The sequence below is a fragment of the Mauremys mutica genome, chromosome 22 (genome assembly GCF_020497125.1).
Source record: "Mauremys mutica isolate MM-2020 ecotype Southern chromosome 22, ASM2049712v1, whole genome shotgun sequence".
Classification (NCBI taxonomy): Eukaryota; Metazoa; Chordata; order Testudines; family Geoemydidae; genus Mauremys; species Mauremys mutica.
This window is the reverse complement of record NC_059093.1, coordinates 21,246,712-21,260,353: the sequence shown is the minus strand read 5'-3', so window position 1 is coordinate 21,260,353 and position 13,642 is coordinate 21,246,712.

The window sequence follows — 13,642 nt, the reverse complement described above, 5'->3', positions numbered from 1 at the left end:
ATCTAATTGTTTGCACCTTGGGACTTTGGGTATTGCTGCTCTGTGTGTACGCAAGAAGGACCCGGTAATGGGAGGGTGAAGGGATAAACCCTCTAACACTAACTAACATCTAACACACATTTGAACCTCTTCTTTTCACACTGTTGCTCATTCTCAGGGGCTACTTTGTCTCCAGACAGATCCCTTCTCTTTCAGGACAGCCTTGCTCTTTCTGTCTGTTTCACTCACTGAGGTGTCGGAGTAAACACCCCCCTTCCTTCTATTCTCAGACAAACACCAGTATTAAGTATTTGCTACTGATGGGTCTAGAAAGCATTTGTCAAGTGGAAGATGCCATTTCTGGGGGATTGCTCCCAAGATCCAGTACTTTGGGTTCAAATGTCTCCCAGCTTCCTTGGTGAAAATAACACCAAGGCTTCTTTGCAATATACAAGAAGAAAGGAGTTTTTCACCCCAGATAGGGCTTGACCTGACAATCCCTGGCTTAGGAAACCAGTGCCTTATCCATTAGGCCACTGGAGCTCAGAAAAAGCACTGGAAATTCCCTCTCAGGATTGCACATTCCTCACATTCACTCAGAAGCCAAATACCCCATTTAATGGCCTTACAGAAACGTCTGCATCCCCTGGCAGCGAGGCAGCTGGGCAGGTCGCTGATAGAGCTGAGCACCACCTTTCTGCCAGCCATCTTTAGAGAAGAACCCCACCCTAGAGTCACCCCTCCCTCCTTCAGCACCTCCACGGCTGTGGCTCTGAGTGGCAGTAGGATGATTAGGGGGCGAATCCGGGGCTGGAAGGGGGGTAAGGTCGGCCTGTAAGGAGTAACCAGGTGGGGCAGACCCAGGGGGAGGCTGTGGGCTGCTGGTCGGTTGTTGGGATCCGAGCTCTAGATCAAAGCTGCACAGTGACGTGACAGCCAGGGTTATAGGGCTGACATAGTGACCCCCTTACTGGCCTCGGTGACCCCCAAACCCTTGTTACTAAGGGCATTGAGGAGTCTCTGTCCCTTAATAACTTCTGGGAGCTCCCCAGCAGGCTGCGGCCATCAGCCACCTCCTGCCACACAGGTTAGACTCTTGGTGCTGTGCCAGCCGCCCCCTCGCTTGCAGGCCCAGTGTAAGAAGCAGGAGGCCCGGTGCTGGCAGAAGAGGGTTTTGATTGATTGACCTCTGTTATGGGCATGACACACTTCCACTGTGTCCCTCTGCTGGCTTTTCTTCAGCAGCACCTAGCAGCCCTGGCTCCAGGCTAGTGCCTGGTGAGCTCTGGCACTGGCAGGAAGCGCTGCAGGGTGCTGGGCAGAGGCCCCGGCAAACAGCTGCTGGTAGGTGTCTCTGTGGTATCATGGGTCAGTGAGTTCAGCTGTTAATGGAAAGGAGGCGGGGTTATGCTCCCCCAGGGATGTCACTGAAGGCTCCTTGTGGGCTCCTCAAGGTCTGCTGGGAGCTGTGATGTTCCCCTTTTGCCGCCTCGAAGGCTCCCTCTTGGACACAGTGGGGTCACTGGCTGGCTGGAAGAGTGTGGGGGCCGAGCTGCAAAAGCCTGTCTCTGAGCAGCCATGCCAGGGACTCAGGTTTAATCCAAGGGTAAAACCTGGAGCTGGGCACGTTTTGCTCCCTTCCCGCCTCCGCCCAAGCGGCAAGGGAGAAGCGGAGGAGACACGCCGTCTCGAAGACGTCTCCCTCCCACTTCCCTGTACGCTGTGCAAAGCTCTTGGCCTGCCTCATGCCTCGTCAGGAAAGCGCGGCCATGCGGCCCAAGCCTGAGTCACGTCCGTGGCCTGGCCCGCCCCGCCCCCGCTGATGGCGCGCAGAGCCACGCGAGTCAATGGCAGGTCGAGTCGGGAGCCTCGGCTCTTTCCCCTGACAGCCACACACACAGCGCTGGCTAGCGCCCCCAGAGCCTCCCTCGTGTTCTCCCGCAGCAGCCGCCTGCCGGTGTGGGTGGGAAAAGGGGACCAGGAAGCACTGCAGCTCCTTCCGGGACAGGAGGCCCTTGCCACGCCCAGGCCTGCCTCTTGCCTTCAGCCCAGGCAGCCAGAGGTGCCGGGGAGCTCCCTGGCAGGCCGCTTTGCCTCAGCCACCTCTTGCCTCATGGCCTAGGCTCTTGAGGCTCTGCTGGTCACCGGCTCGCTTGAAGGCCCAGAGGGAAAAGAAACAAGCGCACGCGTAGCAGAGGATGGTTTCGATCCCGTGACCTCTGGGTTATGGGCCCAGCACGCTCCCGCTGCGCCACTCTGCTGTTTCTTCACACCCTCCCCCTGCCACCTAGCCGCCACTATCCGGATTAGTGCCTTACACGCCCTCGCTCTGGCAGGCAGATGCGCAGGCTGCTAGGCAGCTGCCCTGGTCACAGGATTTTACAGCTTCTACAGGGTAAAAAGGATCTATTTGGGGTTTGGACCCCACTGGGAGCTGGGTAGCTGAGTGCCGGAGACGGGAGCGCTTCTTAAACTGTTTTCAGTTAAGCCTTCAGCTTGTGGGGGATGAGGTTCAGCCTTGGATCTGTGTCTGCAGCAGGCAAGCACCTCTGGTTCAATTGCCCCCCACCGTATTAGCAGACTAAAACCCGGAGCAAACGCACACGCCTTGCAAAGGAAGAGGAGCCGGGATCTCAAACAAAAGTCAACATATTATTAAGATGAGGTTCAAAGAAAAAAAAAAGTGTACAGTACAGAGTTTCGGCGTAGAAGTTTCTGGTGCTCAGGGAACAACGTACAGCTTACCCAAGGGGTGCAAAGTTCGGTTTAAAATGGGGTGGCGTAAGGAATACATAATTTGCAATAGCCCCGACTGGGGGTAAAAGGTTAACGTACAGACACTGAGTTAGGAGGGTATGTTGTCCATATGAGGGCTACGTTCGGGTGTGGAGTATAACGAGCGGATACGACGATGAGGATGGATTTGACCCACGTCGGGTGACTTTTAACGTTCAGTGTTTTGGAATCTTTGCCACAATCTAGTTGAAGCAGGGTCACTATGAAGTCTACCCTGCCATCTGTTGGTGATCTGTTGTCAAGGCCTTTGGGGGCTGATGCCATTTGCATGGTTATACCCACCCCGGATTGCATGATGGGAGTGTTTGTCCAAACGGTCATTTCAGCTGCTGTGGGATGCCCAGTCTCTTTGTTATTGGGGCAGGAGTACTCCAGTGTCTTTTCCTGTTGATTTTGGATCAAGGACAGAGTAACTGTACCTGGCATTTGAGGCCTGAGAGCATCACCCTTGCCTGAAAAGTACTCACCATTAAAGGGTATGGGTTCCTAACAGCCAAATGTGCTGTGAGGTAGGAAGTGATGTTTGTGGATGTCTTGTGTGTGCTGGTTCTGCTGACGTCTTTTCTGTTTACTCTTTTATTTTAATAAAGGTTATATTGTTCTAGTCCCTGGTTGGGGGGAGAGGAGATGAGCCTGGCCTTTAAGTGAGAAGGAACAGAGACATGGGAGGCATGGCCCCTGTAAAGGGTGGGGTCAGGTGATGGGGGGGCACAGCCCCCCCCCATTTCTTTTCTCTAGGCCCCCTCAGTCCCCCACCAAACGAGAAGAGTCTGATACCACCCCTGCCGGTCACTGGGTGTCACTGCTGCTCCATGGGAAACATGCTCTGTGCATTACCCAGATTGGTGGGAAACACACTCTGTGCATTGCCCTGACTGGTCCGTGGGGGGTCACTGCTCCTAGGAGGCAGACACACGCTGTGCATTACGCCACCTGGCCACTGGGTGTCACTGCTGTATCAAGGGAAACACCTTCTGTGCATTAAGGGAAACACGCTCTGTGTGTTACCCTGATTGGCCACAGGGTGTCACTGCTGCGCCAAGGAAAACACCTTCTGTGCATTACTCTGACTGCCCAATGGGTGTCACTGCTGCGCCAAGGGAGACATAAGAACAGCCAGACTGGGTCAGACGCAAAGTCCATCTAGCCCAGTATCCTCCTGTCTTCTGACCGCGGCCGGTGCCAGGGGCCCCAGAGGGAATGAACAGAGCAGGGAATCAGCAAGTGATCCACCCCGTGCCGCCCATTCCCAGCTTCTGGCAAACAGAGGCTACAGGCACCATCCCTGCCCACCCTGGCTAATAGCCCTTGATGGACCTGTCCTCTGTTCATTTATCTAGTTCTCTTTTGAACCCTGTTATACTCTTGGTCTTCACAACATCCTCTGGCAAGGAGTTCCACAGGTTGACTATGCAACTGCCCTGAGTTCCCCCCCCCCCGTCCCGGGTTGTATATGGAAAAGAGGATGAGGATGAGGAGAGCCATGATGTGTCTGTCACTGGCTGGTGCCTCAGTTTCCTCTAGGCAGCAGTGCTGCAGGCTCCTTTGGTCAGTGCCCATGCAACAGTGTTGGGGGAAGGGGGAGTAGAGGCTCATGCTCCCCAGCCCCATGCCCCTCCCCCAGCAGCTGGGGAATCCAGGCCAAATTTAACCCTGGTAGCTGGGCCGGGATTAGCCTGGGCCGGGGTAGGGCTGGGGAGGAATTGTGGGGGAGACAGATGCACCCGCTGTGAGGGGAGATCCTCCCATTCCCTGCCAACCCCCCTCACCCCTTGCAGCACGGCGCCCCCTAGCACTTCTTACTCTGTCGTGGGGGTGTCTGCTGCCTGCTTCTCCCTTAGCATCGTCTCTCCCCACCCCGGGGCACTGGTGTCGCCTGTCCTGTGCAAACAGGCAGGCCCTAGTGTGCCCCATGGTGCTGCCCTGGAATTGCGGGGGCAGCTGTTGGGTGGAATATGGGGGTGGACAAGGCTGGGGACCAGGACTCCTGGGTTCTCCCCCCAAATCTGGGAGGAGAGGGGAGGAGGGTTAGTGGGTACAGTGAGGGAGGGGCAGGGCTGGGATCCAGGACTCCTGCTTTTTCTGGTTTTCTCCACCTCCTGCAGCTGCCTTGGTCCTTTCAGTGCATTTCCTGTTCCAAATTCATTTGCTGACTTGTGTAACTCACCCCAGAGGTGGCTGCATCTCAGTGTTGGGTGAGGCACCCTTGGCTGCATCACCTCCTAACCGCGTCTCTCTCCCCCTGCAGGTGACCCTGCAGCACTCGGCAAACATCCGCAAGATCGTGGGGGGCACTTTGAGCATTGGGCAGGCAGGGGCCAGGTGCCCAGCCCCCCCCCAGAGAATGGGACCCAGCCCCCCCTACTTTTTACAGGGATTAAAGAGGGGCAAAGGGGGGCAAATCAGAGGAGGGGGGTGGCCAGGGTCTGAGCAGGGGGTGGAAATTGACTGGTCGGGGGGTCAAGCAGCTGGAGGCAGAGTTAGGAGAGGGGCTGAAGGGCAAAGTCAGGGAGGGGGGAAGGAGCCGGAGTTCAGCCCAGGGGGAGTCGCTGCCAGAGGGTTAAACCCCGGCACAGGCAGGGGCAGAGGGGTAACAGTTCCCCCGGGGGGCTGAGACTCCAGTGTTTGCAAAAACAGGGTGGGGGGAGCAGAGGGGCTTTTCTATTTCCCCTCCCACAGGCAGCACCTCTCAGCATGGGCTTCCCAGGGCTGGGCTCTTAAAGGCACAGGCATCCCACTGCCTAGACACTGCAGCTCCTCTCTGATGTAACCTACTCAGGTGCTGCAGTAGGAGACTCAATTCAGTGAAACTGGGCGTTCCCTATATGCCCCCCAGCCAGGGGGTTGTGCACCCCTCCCCCGAATTTCCCCAACACCCCCCCAGTGGTCAGGTAGTTACATGCAGCGCTGCCAATGTTGTCACTGGCTGCAAATCTGAATGGAAATTGAAACGTTAACACACACTTCAAAAGCAGCTCCAATGTATGAAAAATACTTGTACCTGAGAAAGTAAAATAGGTTTGAAAAGTCTGGACAAAGCCGGGTTCCTCACCCAGCTGTTGTTTTTTCTGACAATGTCGGTGCATTGGCTTCGGCAATGTTGGCCAGCCTCAGAATTTCAAATGATGATTTGGAAGCAAGGTGTGAATGACTCTCCCCTGACAGCTAGTGACGAGCCAGGGTTGGGGGAGGCTTTGGGACCAGACTTTGCTACCTGTAGCAGTTACTGAGACCTGAGGTTGTTCTTATTTGCTGACTTGTCCTAATTGGCTCAAACTTGACAGTGGTTTCTCTAGCCCCTTGGTCCAGACGTCCTCACTCACATCAGGCTGGGGTGACCAGATGTCAAAGATGAAATATTGGGATGCGGAGGGGGGGACCAAAAAAAAAAAGCCGGAGGCTCCCCCCCGCCAGGCGGCAGTGGCACAGCCCCGTCTCCACCCAACTCTCAGCTCCGACCCCGGATACACCCCCAGCTCCCCGATCCCCTCGCTCCTGGGCCCAGCCTGGGCTCTGAGCTCTGCAGCCGAGCCGCACTCCAGGCCCCTCCTGCAGCTCCCGGGCAAGGGGCGAACCAGGCAACCTGGCAGGAGCATGTCTGCCCCACGTGTGTCTCCGCCCCCCGCCCACATGGGTCCTGCCCGCTCTGCACATGGGCGGCAGGTTATATCTGTGTGCGGTGCCCGGGCTCCAGCAATATTCAGGGCTGGGTGCCCTGCTCCAGCAACAGTTGGAGCTGGGTCTCTCCCCCGGCCCTGCCTGGAGCAGGTCCCAGCCCCCACCTGCCACCCCCTCGCACGTATCCCCCCCTGCCTGCTCTGTGCTGCCAGAGAACGGCTGTCTGCTGCCGCAGGGTCCTAGTGCCTGCCCGCACTAATGGCGAGGCAGGCTGCCCTTACCCTGAGCCTGTCCAACACCCCAAACCCTCAGCCCCAGCCAGAGCCCTCATCCCCCCTGCACCATAATCCTCACCCCAGCCAGAGCCCTCATCCCCTCCACACCCTAATCCTCTGCCCCAGCCAGAGCCCTCATCCCCCCTGCACCATAATCCTCACCCCAGCCAGAGCCCTCATCCCCCCTGCACCATAATCCTCACCCCAGCCAGAGCCCTCATCCCCCCTGCACCCTAATCCTCAGCCCCAGCCAGAGCCCTCATCCCCCCTGCACCATAATCCTCACCCCAGCCAGAGCCCTCATCCCCCCTGCACCATAATCCTCTGCCCCAGCCAGAGCCCTCATCCCCTCGCACCCTAATCCTCAGCCCCAGCCAGAGCCCTCATCCCCTCGCACCCTAATCCTCAGCCCCAGCCAGAGCCCTCATCCCCTCGCACCCTAATCCTCAGCCCCAGCCAGAGCCCTCATCCCCTCCACACCCTAATCCTCTGCCCCAGCCAGAGCCCTCATCCCCCCGCACCCTAATCCTCACCCCAGCCAGAGCCCTCATCCCCTCCACACCCTAATCCTCTGCCCCAGCCAGAGCCCTCATCCCCTCCACACCCTAATCCTCAGCCCCAGCCAGAGCCCTCATCCCCTCCACACCCTAATCCTCAGCCCCAGCCAGAGCCCTCATCCCCCTGCACCCTAATCCTCAGCCCCAGCCAGAGCCCTCATCCCCTCCACACCCTAATCCTCAGACCCAGCCAGAGCCCTCATCCCCCTGCACCCTAATCCTCAGCCCCAGCCAGAGCCCTCATCCCCCTGCACCATAATCCTCACCCCAGCCAGAGCCCTCACCCCCCCTGCACCATAATCCTCACCCCAGCCAGAGCCCTCATACCCTCCACACCCTAATCCTCACCCCAGCCAGAGCCCTCACCCCCCTGCACCCTAATCCTCACCCCAGCCAGAGCCCTCATCCCCTCCACACCCTAATCCTCTGCCCCAGCCAGAGCCCTCATCCCCTCGCACCCTAATCCTCAGCCCCAGCCAGAGCCCTCATCCCCTCGCACCCTAATCCTCAGCCCCAGCCAGAGCCCTCATCCCCCGGCACCCTAATCCTCTGCCCCAGCCAGAGCCCTCATCCCCTCGCACCCTAATCCTCTGCCCCAGCCAGAGCCCTCATCCCCCCGCACCCTAATCCTCAGCCCCAGCCAGAGCCCTCATCCCCCCTGCACCCTAATCCTCTGCCCCAGCCAGAGCCCTCATCCCCCCGCACCCTAATCCTCAGCCCCAGCCAGAGCCCTCATCCCCCTGCACCCTGATCCTCTGCCCCAGCCCTGAGCCCCCCCACAGCATGAACCCCTCATCCTCAGCCCCACAGCCCTCACCCCTGCACTCCCTCCTATCCCCAAACTCCCTCCCAGAGTGTGCACCACCTCCCCCTTCCTACGCCCCCACCCCCAGACCAGAGCCTGCACCCAAACTCCGTCCCAAGGCCTGCACCCCTCACCCCCTCCTGCACACCCACCCCCTGCCCCAGCCCGGAGCCTGCACCCAGCACCCAAACTCCCTTCCAGAGCCTGCACCCCTCACCCCTTCCTATACCCCTACCCCCAGCCCAGGACCTGCACCCCATACTTCCCCCCGAAACCCCACTCAGAGCCTTAGGGTGGGGGCAGAGTTTGGGGGGGCACGGGTTCTGGGCACCACCAAAATTTCTACAAACTTGCCACCCATGCTGCCTGGCTGATGTCAGCATCTCTCTGTGAGGTCACCACCTCCCCACCACCTTTCACCAATAGTCTGAGGTCCTGCAAAAGTCTTTGTGATGTCACTGCCACACCCCTCCCTTGCTGTGCCAATGTCCTGCCCCTGCCCAGGCACTTTGCAGGTTTGAGCTACTCCCTGTGGATCACCCCACTCAATGAGCATTCGTTCTAGGAAGCAAGCCGGCTAGACAGTAAAACATCAGACGCTGCTCCCAATGCTACACTCAGTTTTTCAGAAATTAGTCAACTTTAGGGCCAGAAGAGACGATTAGAGCAACTAATCTGACCCCCTGCATATCACAGGCCTCCTGTATGACACAATAGCTACTTTTGGGGCAAACACATTCCAGAAAGACATCTAGTCTTCATTAAATGACATCAGGAGATGGTGAATCCACCTCTTTCCTTGGTAGCTTGTTCCTGTGGTGAAACATCCTCGCTGTTGAATTTTTGTGACTTATTTGTAATATGAATTTGTCTCTTTTCACCTTCCAGCCATTGGGTCTTGTTATGCCTTTCTCTGCTCGATTAAAGAGCCCTTTCATAACCAATATTTTCTCTCCATTAAGGCCCTTCAACACTTCATTGAAGTCACCTTTCAATCTTCTTTTGATAAGCGAAACAGGTTGAACTCGTTCAATAGCTCACTAGAAGGCATTTTTCTCCAGCCCTCAGAACATTTGGTGGCTCTTTGGTCATCAGATTCCTGAACTGCAGCTGGATGTGGCTCTTGTTCTTCTGCACAGCACAGCCCCTGGAGAAGAGGGGTTTGCAAATGTACATTCATATGACACCTTTGTTTAATTGATGAAAACATAAACTAGACACTTAGAGGATTGGAACTGATTTCAGCTGATGGACAGCTTTGCTAGGTTTTTATGCATTTGGACAGCGAAATGTTGAGTTTTACATTCATATCAAGCACCCCCATATAGTGGAGCCCCTGAACAGAATGGAGAATGGAAATGAAAATGTTTTCCTTTTTTCTGAAAAAAGAAAGAAGGTTATAAAGAACACAGGGGTTTGAACTAAGGACCACTTGATCAGTAGTTAGGCACGCTACCACTGAGCTATGCCCCCGTGACAACAGGAGTATAGAATTGTGATCTCCAGGACTTTGAAGGACAAACCCTGCTTCCTCGAGCTCCTTTGCCATTCCCAGACCCCAGGAGGTTTTAAAAATGGGGTTTGATTAAACTTCTTAAATGTGGTAAACACCACAGCTTGCACACCCAACAATATAGCTTCTCCCACTGACATAGCTGCCACCTCTTGGGGAAGTGGATTAACTACACCCACAGGGAAACTCTCTCCCATCAGCATAGAGCAGTGGTTCTCAAACTGTGAGTCAGGACCCCAAAGTGGGTCATAACCCTGTTTTAATGGGGTCGCCAGGGCTGGCATTAGACTTGTTGGGGCCTGGGGCTGAAGCCAAAAGTCTGAGCCCCACCACCCAGGGCTGAATCCCTCAAGCTCTGGTTTTGCCCTCCCCTCACTGGGGCAGGGCTCAGGCTTTGTCTCCTCTGCCTCTGCTCAGTGTGGAGGGGTTTGGTCCCTCTTTCCAGGGCCATGCAGTAAGGTTTTTTTGGCAGAAGGGGGTTGCAGTGAAAGGAAGTTTGAGAAACCCTGGCATAGAGCCTCTGGATATGTCTAGGCTTGGCTCCCTGTTGCACTGTGGGTGATCAGACACTGAAAGTGCAGCCATGGAGACACCACACACCAGCCTGGCCTAGCAGGCAAGAATCAAACTTCTACAGAAAGACACCCAGTTGCTTTTCCTAAGCACTTAGCCACCACCACTTAACCAAAAGGCTTTTCTACACTCTGGTTCTGGTCTCACTGAAGGGTCATTTCCAATTGTTTGCTCAGATCAGCATTAGGGGAAATGGTGCCCTGGGCAAAGCTTGTACTTTGGCACTTCCCCATTGCCCCTGGACGATCCCCACTCCCCCTTTACCGCTAGCTCCTGCACTCCCAACCCTTGCACCTCCTTCACCCCTAACTCCTGCCCCTCCTGTGCCCCCTTTGCCCTTAACTCCCTGGGCCACCAGCCATTGCCCCTCTTCTGCAGCCCCTTCACATGGCTCCAGTGCTGGGGGCCCCGCACTTGTTCTCCCTTTCCCTGGGCTTTGGCATCACTAGCCCCTGATTAGCCAGTAGGGTTCAGTGGTTCCCAAAATGTGGGGCATGACTCCTAGGGGGACACAGAGGAACATTCATGGGGGCACCTCAGGGCCTGAGCCAGCCCCCATGGAGGGAGCAGCACTCAGCCCCACTCTGCCCCAGCTCTTCCCCAACCCCATCCTCAACCTGGGACTCTGGTGCCCAGCTTGGCCTCAACCCCCTTACCCTTGTCTGCACCCCTCTCCCCAGCAAGCAACAGCCCCACTCCCAGCCCCGGTTCTCAACCGCAGCTGCCGAGGGGCCACAGCCATGGCTAAGAGGGCGCAGTGTGAAATGTTTGGGGACCACTGGTTTAGGGTGATGTTCTCAATCACTTCTATGAAGTTCAATAAAAGCAATTCCTCACCCACCCACGCACCCAGCTTTCTATCAGGACAGCCTAGGTATTTTCTGCTGCCCTTCACTCATGCAGGAAGGATAATAACATTTCATTCTATTCAATCCTAAAGTGATTTGTAACCCACCACCGGCCAAAACTGGTCATTTTGGGAAAGTGGACCCATCATGCTGCATAGCTAGGCAGAGTAAGTGTCTATGCAAACACGGTCTGTTCCTGAAGTCTTTCCCCCAGCCCCTCACTAGATGTGAGGGGGGAGCTCATTCAGCCCCTGCTTCCGCTTAGTTTTTAAAAACTCCTTATTGTCCCTAGCTCTGCTGGCCTTAGATTTCTCCTCCTCTCCCTTTTTTAACAGCTCAGATGAGGTGGCCGAGTGGTTAAGGCGATGGACTGCTAATCCATTGTGCTCTGCATGCATGCGTTCAAATCCCATCTTCACCGGATGTGTTTAGTTTTCACCCCTCCTTTGTAGACAACCATCTCCCCCTTTGGTACAATGACAGATCAAACAATGTTGCTTCCTGCAAACAAAAACCTTCTCAGAAACTCAGTACTCACATGCTTTAAATAAAATGTCTAAATCCCAGATTTCTTAAAAAAAGAAATTTTCTAGTCCTGTATTTCTTAGTTTTTATCTCAAAAGGGAACATCCTCATCATCTCCCCCAAACACCCTGGGACCTGCCCAAATTATTAAAATACCCCCATCCTGAGCAAGGCCAGAGCAGTGAACCACAGCTAGTGTCTAGGCCAAGCTGCTCTCAAGGAGTCAACTCAAACATTTTCTCCCTGCTTCCCTTGGCAAGGTCTGACTGAGAAAACAAAATTCCCCAAACTGAAAATTTTCTGCTGAAAAACCAATACTAGTCTGGTTGGGGACTTTGGTTTGAAAGTATTATTGTTATTATTCTCTTCTGATTTCTGAATCAGTTCAGTCCTTGTTCTCCAGGTGTGTTTCCAGCTGCTGAGTTGTGGGGGAGAGAGGCCAAGTCTCTTCCCCTCTTTCATGGTTTTTTCCAACTTGATAGGAAGCTCCTTTGTTACCATGTGAGTCAAGCAGTGTCCATTGTCGCTGTGCTATCTCGGAGAAGCCTGCATTGTACATGGTTCCTGGGATAGTCCTTGGGAGTGTGGATATCTTCAATGGGCCAGCAGCGAGTCTGGCTCCTCCATTGTCGCACCTGAAAGGCTGGTGGGGGGCATTTCCCAACCTCATAACATATCTCAGTAACACACACAGAGCAAAACTTCATAACTTCCCAACCAATGTGAGCACACACAATCCAACATGATATTAATGTTCAACAGATCAAGTCTTTTGAAATGATACCTCACCAGGCAGACTTTGTACAAACCATGTCATCATTATATGAGAGTGGTGAATATGGGGCTTCCAAGTGCTGCTTTGAGCACAGCGTGCCACACCCGGGCTTATATTGCAATGGAGATGTACCCTTAGAGTCCATCTCTCTTGGGATAAAGATGATAGCAGGGCTGGCCTGGGTCATCTGACTTTGGCTCATGGAGCTAAAGCTGAGGGGCTAAAAACTGTGGTGCAGATATTTGAGTTCACGCTGAAGCCTGGGTTTTAGAAACCCTCATGGGGCCTCAAAGGTTGGGCTCAAGCCCATATGTCTGCACTGTAATTTTATAGAGGTTGGGAGGGAGTTTAGCCAGTGGAAATGGTAAAACCGCATTGAGGGGAGTGGACCACTGACCTATCAGCTCTTAACACCCAAACTTTCAGTAACTCTATTATCAGTGCCTGTGAGTGTAATTTAAACCATAGGTCCATCTAGCTCTGAATCTTGTCTTCTGACAGTAGCCAATACCAGGTGCCCCAAAAGCCACTACCCACAGCACCACTGGGAGCTGAACCCAGAATCTCCCATTTACAGGGCAGGTGTTTTAATTAGCTAAGCCACAATGCTTGTTGTTGCTTAAAACATTGTGTCTGCCCACACCTGAATCTCTGCCAATCCCCACTGGGCCCTGACAAGTGTTGTTCGTGTTTGGATTCTGTAAAGCAGAGGAGCAGGTGATGTTTTGCTCCCAAGGTGTGTGTGTGATTCTTTGGACAGGTCTACACTATGAAATTAGATTGGAGTAATTACATTACTTAGGCTGACAATGCAGTTATATGAACCTAATCCCGGTGTACATAGCAACTCAGCTGTCAGAACTTTCTGGAGCTATGAAAGGGGAGGGACCCAACCTCTGTAACAGGAATGCAGGGCAGGTGAGTTCATGGCAGGCATGGTGGGATACTGGTGGAGGCCAGTTATGGTGATATAACGACCAGCAGCATTTACACTGACAATTTGTCACTTTAAGTTTGCTGAACAAAGCTCTAGGCCTCTCATCAAGGTGGTTTTATTTTGTCACCAAAACAGGGCAGTTTTGTCACCAGACATGGCATTGCAGTGTGTGCACCAGCTACAAGCTGCCGACCGAGGGAGCGTTGTGTGTTTTTCACACACCTGAGCAATATAATGATGCTGAAATAACTTTGTAGTGCAGACCTGGCCAAAGATACACACACACACACACACACACACACACACACACACACACACACACACACACACACACACACACACACACACACACACACACACACACACACACACACACACACACACAGCTTGCAAGGAAAACGTCACCTGCTCCTCTGCTTTGCAGAATCCAAACACAAGCAA